The sequence below is a fragment of the Petromyzon marinus genome, chromosome 43 (genome assembly GCF_048934315.1).
Source record: "Petromyzon marinus isolate PM22_M1 ecotype Great Lakes invasive population chromosome 43, UKy_Petmar_22M1.pri1.0, whole genome shotgun sequence".
Taxonomy (NCBI): Eukaryota; Metazoa; Chordata; class Hyperoartia; order Petromyzontiformes; family Petromyzontidae; genus Petromyzon; species Petromyzon marinus.
In genome coordinates, this window is record NC_133709.1 from 10,139,449 (window position 1) to 10,149,797 (window position 10,349).

The window sequence follows — 10,349 nt, forward strand, 5'->3', positions numbered from 1 at the left end:
CAAGAAGCTGGAAATGATAAATTATTTTTCTAATAAAAAAATACTTCTCTATAAAAATGTTGTTGCATTTAAAAAAATATGATTCTTTCAAAGCGAATTTTCTCATGGAGAGAACATGTAAGTTAATGAGAAACCGCTGCAAGTCTGATTTGTGCCTGTGGCGAGTTCTCGGAGCGGCTGTGTAGGCGTCCGAGTGATATCCCTTCATTCATCGCCATGAGCTTCGCATTGTAGCCACGCCGTTTGCGACCCATTCAGGGCGATGAAGAAGTCGCCCATGGCTGCAATGACGATGTCACAACGCTAGGTTGCACTGTGCAATTCGCAGGTCATATATGGTGTGGCCTCGATGGTCATGGTGACAGCATTTGAATGCTTTGTTTATAAATGCTTACCGTTGGTAGATAAGAGTTGTATCACCTTCACGGTAAGGCCAATAAGAGGTTTTTCTTAAAACAAATTTTCAGATCAAAACGGCTCCTCCTAGTGGAAATGTCACGAGCCGCCACTGCTTGCCTGGTAATTTGAAGCTTTCGTGACTGCAGGAACCCATACTCTTTGGTTCTTGCGGTCAAGTCACGTGGGCAGAAAGAATAGATTGATGTTTCGATCGTAACACAAGCAATCGTCATCAGGTGACTACAGCAAGCAAAACTACTGCAAGAAAACTGCTTTAAGTAGGCGAGAGCTGCCGTGACACAAGGATATATAGATATCGGCGGTAGGGGGGGGGGGGGAGAGCGAAGGCAGGGGGGGGGCATACGTGAGATACTGGGGGGAGAGATGAGAGATCCGCTTGTTGCAATCGAAATGTCGTGATCTATTATTTTTTCTACCTACGTGATTTCACCAAAAGAACCAGAGTACAAGTCGTGTATATTTGGAGTTTGTATGTTTTCACCACGGTTGTGCAGATTTTTTTCCTCCGGGTCCTCCCTCCACATTTAGAAACACGTTACGGTAATCTGGCTGCTCTGCATTTTTACCACACGCATGCAAAGGTGTGCTGCTCACAGACAACTCGCATCCACGTGCATTTTGTGCACCCAAATTGCACTTAATGTTCTCAGCCTTGTCTACGGCACCAGCTCAAAATAACTATGATCATTTAGGCCACCATTATCAAAGGGAGTTGATGTGACCATCCCATTATCTCTAATGATAAACTCATAACACCTTGCCCTTGAAAAGAAAATCATTCGATAGTTGAGGTTTCCAGGCAATGGTCATTCTCAAATTTGTTCCATGGAGACGTACCATTGCCTGAAACGTGGCCTATTACGTATATTTCCTTGTAAGGCTACGATGTTTTTGACGAACGTGTTGAGTTTCTTGTCGTTTGTGCTTACGCACCCCACTGCCAACGCAGCGTCACCAGATAATTTGTGGCGTTCATGAGGTTGTGCAATGCGGTTCGAGGAGCTAAACAAAAACAGGAGGGAGACGGCGGCAGGTTGAGTGACACTTTTATTGTTCCATCGCGATCGTAGGGACGATGCAAGAGGAGCAGGAAGAGCTTCACTTGCCCTTGAAGTACTCCTCCAGCACGTCCTTGGCTTGCGTCTCCTTGCCGTAGTCCTGCAGGGAGCACGGGGAAGCGCACGCGAGAACACCAATACAAAGATCACCCATGTAGCCCACACAGGCCGTTTGGGGCAAGTGCTGTTATAGCGAGCGCCTATGAAGGCCGGCACGGCGCAGGTTTGAGGGGCGTAGTGGTGTCGCACAGCAGTACCGATGTTAACGCAACACCAGGTAGCACTCATTTAAGGCAGTCGACCTACGGAGGCCCAGAGCCTGGTTGGACATCACTGTTAAGTCTGGGCTGTGAATAGAACTCAGCTCGATATGTTGGTAGCGCATTACGCTAACACTCCCCAGTACGAAAAAACACAAAACATGCAAAAATCCTCATGATGACATGCTGGGACGCACCCGTCCGATACATTACAGGAGAACTCGCAAATGAGCGTGCACCAACACACACACACACACACAAACGAAAACTCGCATAACGCGCCTACACACATAAGAACACAACGCTCGTGATGACACGCTGGGCTGCAGAGGCCCACTTGTCTTGCGTACCTTCACGACCACGCAGCTGCATCCGACCACCTTGCGTGGTTTCCCCTCGCGGTCGATCTTGCAGAGCCCCGACCACTCGCCAAGCTTCTTGTTATCGTCCACCTGTGTTGTGCATCAACACCATCATCGTCATCGTTAGCGTCAGTGCCACTGCTACCACTACAACAACCATCATCATCACTAACCACCATCATTAACGTCACTATATACTACTATCAAAACAAAGATTCCCCCCATAACATTTAAAATATTTTTGGGGCAAGTGCTGTTAAGCGAGCATCCATGAAGCCCAACGCAGCTCATTAAGTTGCGGGTGGCCAGCACCGTGTCCGGCCACCTTTGTCTCCCTCGTGATATTGACACACCGCACCAGGTAATCTTTTTAAGGCTGATTCGCCATAGGGGGAGACCCAGGAATGGTTGAAATGTCACGGATGTTGTTCCAGAACGGGAATCAAACTCGGGTAGCCGGTTTCAGTGGACCAAGGGGGGGGGAGGGGGGGACACAAACCACGTTGCTGCTCAGAAGACGTTCTCACTCATAGAGGAGTGATTGGGAATCCGACGTCAAGTTCATCAACACAGCTACGCGGGTACTGGGCCTAGAGAGCCCTTGGTGTGGCACAATGAGCCCTCAAATAAAAGCAGCCTTTAGCCTGGCTTAAAGAACCAGGCGCATTAACAAAGCCTACACCATCCTAAGGGTATCTAAGTTTGGCTCTAAGAACCTCAAGCATCAATCCTAAAACTATTGGAGACTTGTGTTTTAAGCTGCCTCCAAAAACATCAAGTGTTACTAAACAAACATAAATGGACGTTATAGTCCATTAGCCTCTCTTGGCTTTCCAGACCAATGTTATCCAGCAGCATTTGCTTAAGCGAACAAACTGTCGACCAGGTTTCGACAATCTAGGTCGCATCAAGTCAGGCTCGTTAAACAAATGCTGCTGCATTACAATGTCCCCATAAAAATGCATACTTAATTGCTCTAGACGCACCCAAATCACCCTGGCAAGAGGCAATGTTGTTTCACGGCTTTCAATGGGTTCATTGCAAACGCCACACATTACGGACAATAACATTGTCTGTAAAAAAGGAAAACGACTAGAACGGGGTAACGTTCCAGGTAATGGCCCTTCCGCACAACACGTTACATATAGGGTAAAACATTTTTATTTTCATAATTTTGGATCGTGGCAAAACGGTTTCAAAGATATAACTGCTGGAACCGGGCTCTAAGTGTTCTGATACTTGCATTGTCTTTGGGGCCGTCCATAAATGACGTCACGCACCTAGGGGGGAGGGGGTCAGATATTTGTGACGATGGGAGGGGGGGTTTGAGAAATCAAAATGCGCAACTTTAAATAAATATAGACAACACGTTCTACTTAATTAAATAGACTTTTTAATACATGTTTTCTCCTACAACATCAGAGTGCAGCGCCATATTAAATACGCACTACAATGACAATAGTTTAAAGCGATTTCAAGCATTCTTTTTGGGGGGGGGGGGGCAGAGCTTTGTGACATCATATTTGAGGGGGGGGGGGTCTGACTTTTTGTGACGCCGTGTGACGAAAGGGGGGGGGGGTCAAAAATCGTCTAATAAAGAAGGCAGCTGTCTCTGGTGACAGGCAAATCAGTTTCAAAGACAATGCCATCTATTATGAGAGCATTTTTTCATGTTATGCCACAAGTGCGTGTGGTTAATTAATTCTATTTGGTGTTTAAACATCTTAACAACTCCTGTTCTATTGCCAGAAAGGGTAAAAACAATTCTTATTTTTCAGAATTTTGGATACTAGCAATAATATTCCATAGATATTGTTACCGGTGTTTGATATTAACCAGAACGATCCAGCTCATGGCATTTCATCTTCATGTAGACGGGTTCCTCGTCTGTACTGTGTAGGGATACAGGGTATGACGATGTATCACGTGATTATGGGTGGGGCTACCTTGCACTCTCGTGGTAGTGCCTTACGCCGCTAATCCCGACTCCAAGCCGGTTCAATAGCAGCAGCGTTCCCGAAGATGTCGAGCGAGGAGTGGAGGCCTCTCGTGAATGCGCCAGGACTTCTCATGAGCCGACAGGAGGCAGAGAGATTCACTCGGAGAGATTCCTCAGAGAGAGGACGATCCCGGGGAAACCCAGGACGGGTGGCAACTCACTCACCACTCACTCACCACATACTCACCACTCACTCGCCACTCACTCGCCACTCACCACTCACTCGCCACTCACTCGCCACACACTCGCCACTCACTCGCCACACAATCACCACTCACTCGCCACTCACTCGCCACACACTCACCACACACTGACCACTCACCACACACTCGCCACTCACTCACCACTCACTCGCCACTCACCCACCACACACTGACCACTCACCACACACTCGCCACACACTCACCACTCACTCTCCACTCACTCGCCACACACTCTCCACTCACTCGCCACACACTTGCCACTCACTCGCCACACACCACTCACTCACCACTCACTCACCACTCACTCACCACTCACTCGCCACTCACTCACCACACACTCGCCACACACTCGCCACTCACTCGCCACTCACCACTCACTCGCCACTCGCCACACACTCGCCACTCACTCGCCACACACCACTCACCACTCACTCACCACTCACTCGCCACTCACTCACCACTCACTCGCCACTCACTCACCACACACTCGCCACACACTCGCCACTCACTCGCCACTCACTCGCCACTCACCACTCACTCGCCACTCACTCACCACACACTCACCACACACTCGCCACTCACTCACCACACACTCGAACCACTCACTCGCCACTCACTCGCCACACACTCACCACTCACTCGCCACTCACTCACCACTCACTCACCACACACTCACTCACCACTCACCATTCGCTCACCACTCACTCACCACACACTCACCACTCACTCGCCACACACTCACCACTCACTCACCACTCACTCACCACTCACCACTCACTCGCCACACACTCGCCACTCACTCGCCACACACCACTCACTCGCCACTCACTCACCACTCACTCGCCACTCACTCACCACTCACTCACCACACACTCACCACTCACTCGCCACTCACTCACTACTCACCACACACTCACTACTCACTCGCCACTCACTCACCACACACTCGCCACACACTCGCCACTCACTCGCCACTCACCACTCACTCGCCACTCACCACACACTCACCACACACTCGCCACTCACTCTCCACTCACTCACCACTCGCTCACTCACCACACACTCACCACTCACTCACCACACACTCACCATTCACTCGCCACTCACTCACTACACACCACTCACTCACCACACACCACTCACCCACCACTCACTCACCACTCACTCGCCACTCACCACACACTCACCACACACTCACCACTCACTCGCCACTCACTCACCACTCACTCGCCACTCACCACTCACTCGTCACTCACCACTCACTCACTGACCACTTACTCACTCACCACTCACTCCCCACTCACTTACCACACACTCGCCACTCACTCACCACTCACTCACCACTCACTCGCCACTCACTCACCACACACTCGCCACACACTCGCCACTCACTCGCCACTCACCACTCACTCGCCACTCGCCACACACTCGCCACTCACTCGCCACACACCACTCACCACTCACTCACCACTCACTCGCCACTCACTCACCACTCACTCGCCACTCACTCACCACACACTCGCCACACACTCGCCACTCACTCGCCACTCGCCACTCACTCGCCACTCACCACTCACTCGCCACTCACTCACCACACACTCACCACACACTCGCCACTCACTCACCACACACTCGAACCACTCACTCGCCACTCACTCGCCACACACTCACCACTCACTCGCCACTCACTCACCACTCACTCACCACACACCACACACTCACTCACCACTCACCATTCGCTCACCACTCACTCACCACACACTCACCACTCACTCGCCACACACTCACCACTCACTCACCACTCACTCACCACTCACTCGCCACACACTCGCCACTCACTCGCCACACACCACTCACTCGCCACTCACTCACCACTCACTCGCCACTCACTCACCACACACTCACCACTCACTCGCCACTCACTCACCACACACTCACTACTCACTCGCCACTCACTCACCATACACTCGCCACACACTCGCCACTCACTCGCCACTCACCACACACTCACCACACACTCGCCACTCACTCTCCACTCACTCACCACTCGCTCACTCACCACACACTCACCACTCACTCACCACACACTCACCATTCACTCGCCACTCACTCACTACACACCACTCACTCACCACCCACCACTCACTCACCACTCACTCGCCACTCACCACTCACTCACCACACACTCACCACTCACTCGCCACTCACTCGCCACTCACCACACACTCACCACTCACTCGTCACTCACCACTCACTGACCACTTACTCACTCACCACTCACTCCCCACTCACTTACCACACACTCGCCACTCACTCACCACACACTCACCACTCACTCACCACACACTCACCACACACTCGCCACTTACTCGCCACTCACTCACCACACACTCACCACTCACTCGCCGCTCACTCGCCACACACTCGCCACACACTCACTATACACCACTCACCACACACTCACCACTCACCACACACTCACCACTCACTCACCACACACCACTCACCCACCACTCACTCACCACTCACCACACACTCGCCACTCACTCACCACACACTCACCACTCACTCGCCACTCACTCGCCACACACTCACTATACACCACTCACTCACTCACCACACACTCACTATACACCACTCACTCACTCACCACACACTCACTCGTCATTTACCAGACACACTCGGCATACCACACACCATCAGATACACACAACACACTACGTTGTAATGTCCCAGGAAGACCTCCAGCTACACACTCACCGCGAGGACGATCCCGGGAAACTCCGCAGCTTATGGCGTGAGGTGATGAGTCGAAGAGGGAGGGATGTGATGGGTGGGGGGATGTGATTTTGCGATAGAAAAAAATTGTGGGTCTTATCAATGGAAACAGCACCCAGAGTTCCACGAGGCGCATTCTGGTGGGATATTTTAACCTCATATGTCAGATTCAAGCCGGTTTAGCGTCGTTTTTGTGTCGTTTACCGAGGTATTAACTCACATTTTGCGTTCAACTCGGCCTGAACCCCACCCTCCCGTATTTCTGCATTTGGTAAAACGGCGTTAACACTGCAGAATCGCCCTCTCGTGGCCAGCTGTTTAAATTATACAGCGCGAAAAAAGCTCCCGTGTGTGAAATTAATTTTAAAAAAAACCCCACCACCAAAACGTGAAAGGTTTCTTTCTCTCTCCCACCTTTCTTCCCTCCCATCATCTCCCGTGTCATCTCATCACCATCTCCTCATCACCATCCGTGTTAGCTGCTGGAGGAGGAGACAAAGATCCCTCGTAACGCCTTAACAAAGGCGATGTTTACTGCACGCCGCACCAGGTACTCATTTGAGGCTGAGTCGACCTAGGGGGAGGCCCAGGACCGGTTCAGATATTCGTCACCGGTGTTTCTGGAGGAATCCGATGAGCTATAAAGCTTTTGTGTTCAGATGTCCTGTACGTATCTTGGGTATGAATGAAAAATGTCATCAGCCTTGATTCATCCACTGCTGTATGATTGCCTCAAACGGTTATGGACTGTTCAAACAAAATGCAATGTTTTGCTGGATTTTAACCCAGGTTCTCTAACACGCACCAACAAACTCACCACTCAGGCATCAAGAGGCCAGGCCGTGTTTGTAGGAGCCCTGTTAGTTTTGACTAATATTCAGCTGCTCCTGGGATATTAAATTGGCTCGTGACTTTAAGCAGTGCTCGAACCAATGCGGCGTGAACTCAAGGTCAAAACCAACATGACCATCCGTGTTGGCCAGGTTGGCTTGTCCCGAAACCTGGCTCTAAAGTGCAGCGAGTTAATGTTCTGAACTTTTTAAAATTTTATAAGGTAAGGCCCACCGAATGTTCAGAAGCGACCAAGCCACAAATGAGAGCTCAACTAAGTGGTGTTATCACGTGTAAATGTATACTCTAAACGCATGTTTGTAAATGTGGAGGAGGGAAAACCCGGAGGACTCGGAGAAAAATCCACACGACCACGGGGGAGAGAGAACATGCAAATTCCAAAAAGTTGGTTTTCCGCTTAATTTGGATAAATTCAGGCTCCGAGCATGAAATATGCGTGGGTGGGATGCAACGCATTTAGATCCAGCGTGTGAGCTCAAATTTTATTGCTTCATCAGTAGTGGACATCATCTTGGCTGCTATTCCTGAGAAGAAAAAAATCAAGTAATTTTTCTGGTATTCCTACTAAATATAGGTCTTTAATGACCTTTTTTCCCAACTGCGCTGCCAAGCTATGCAGAAGTCGTACCAAAGCCAGCACGACACTCAACGAATGCAATCATTAGCCCCGCCCCCTGGCCCTGCTTGGCCCCCCGGGGTAGATTCTACTATCGACCATCCTAATTTTAAGGGCGGTGTGAAACCAAAACTTGACCAACCATATTCTATTTTTTTAGATAACCCATACTTTGAGGTATTGACAATCCACGTGTTCAATGTTACCTCCCACTCAACAGCGTTGGCAAACGGTTTTGGTCACGATTTATTGATCTTGATAATGAACACGCATGTCAGTGAACACTTCCTCGCACCGACCATTCACAAGTTAACTCCCTCGCCTGCAGGCGAGGTCCGTCCACTAGGGGCATTGCCTCACCAAGCAGCTGGAAATGAGAAATTATTTTTCTAATAAAAAAATACTTCTCTATAAAAATGTTGTTGCATTTAAAAAAATATGATTCTTTCAAAGCGAATTTTCTCATGGAGAGAACATGTAAGTTAATGAGAAACAGCTGCAAGTCTGATGTGTCTCAGGCGAGTTCTCGGAGCGGCTGTGTAGGCGTCCGAGTGATATCTTCATTCATCGCCATGAGCTTCGCATTGTAGCCACGCCGTTTGCGACCCATTCAGGGCGATGAAGTCGCCCATGGCTGCAATGACGATGTCACAACGCTAGGTTGCACTGTGCAATTCGCAGGTCATATATGGTGTGGCCTCGATGGTCATGGTGACAGCATTTGAATGCTTTGTTTATAAATGCTTACCGTTGGTAGATAAGAGTTGTATCACTTTCACGGTAAGGCCAATAAGAGGTTTTTCTTAAAACAAATTTTCAGATCAAAACGGCTCCTCCTAGTGGAAATGTCACGAGCCGCCACTGCTTGCCTGTTATGCAGTGGTCGTGGATTCAGCCACAAGTCGTGTATGAATTTGAAGCTTTCGTGACTGCAGGAACCCATACTCTTTGGTTCTTGCGGTCAAGTCACGTGAATAGAAAAAAAAATAGATCGATGTTTCGATCGTAACACAAGCAATCGTCATCAGGTGACTACAGCAAGAAAAACTACTGCAAGAAAACTGCTTTAAGTAGGCGAGAGCTGCCGTGACACAAGGATATATAGATATCGGCGGTGGGGGGGGGGGGGAGAAGGGGGGGCATACGTGAGATACGAGAGATCCGCTTGTTGCAATCGAAATGTCGTGATCTATTATTTTTCTACCTACGTGGTTTCACCAAAAGAACCAGAGTACAAGTCGTGTATATTTGGAGTTTGTATGTTTTCACCACGGTTGTGCAGATTTTTTTCCTCCGGGTCCTCCCTCCACATTTAGAAACACGTTACGGTAATATGGCTGCTCTGCATTTTTACCACACGCATGCAAAGGTGTGCTGCTCACAGACAACTCACATCCACCTGCATTCTGTGCAACCAAATTGCACTTAATGTTCTCAGCCTTGTCTACGGCACCAGCTCAAAATAACTATGATCATTTAGGCCACCATTATCAAAGGGAGTTGATGTGACCATCCCATTATCTTTAATGATAAACTCATAACACCTTGCCCTTGAAAAGAAAATCATTCGATAGTTGAGGTTTCCAGGCAATGGTCATTCTCACATTTGCTCCATGGAGACGTACCATTGCCTGAAACGTGGCCTATTACGTATATTTCCTTGTTAGGCCACGATGTTTTTGACGAACGTGTTGAGTTTCTTGTCGTTTGTGCCAACGCAGCGTCACCAGATAATTTGTGGCGTTCATGAGGTTGTGCAATGCGGTTCGAGGAGCTAAACAAAAACAGGAGGGAGACGGCG

At 49.3% G+C, this 10,349-nt stretch overlaps 1 long non-coding RNA gene across 3 annotated transcripts; it reads right to left on the reverse strand.

Moving 5' to 3' along the window:
- Positions 1-1,449: 1,449 nt before the first annotated feature.
- LOC116951396 (uncharacterized) lies at positions 1,450-7,258 on the reverse strand. 3 transcript variants are annotated; one of them, XR_004404227.2, is made up of 4 exons: positions 7,063-7,258; positions 4,047-4,164; positions 2,089-3,380; positions 1,450-1,578 (listed from the first exon to the last, which is right to left on the reverse strand). It is a non-coding gene; the product is annotated as an uncharacterized LOC116951396 (long non-coding RNA). The 3 variants fall into 3 exon arrangements; XR_004404228.2 differs by having other exon boundaries at positions 4,047-4,167; positions 7,063-7,077; XR_004404229.2 differs by lacking the exon at positions 4,047-4,164 and having other exon boundaries at positions 7,063-7,077.
- Between the last annotated feature and the right edge of the window lie 3,091 nt (positions 7,259-10,349).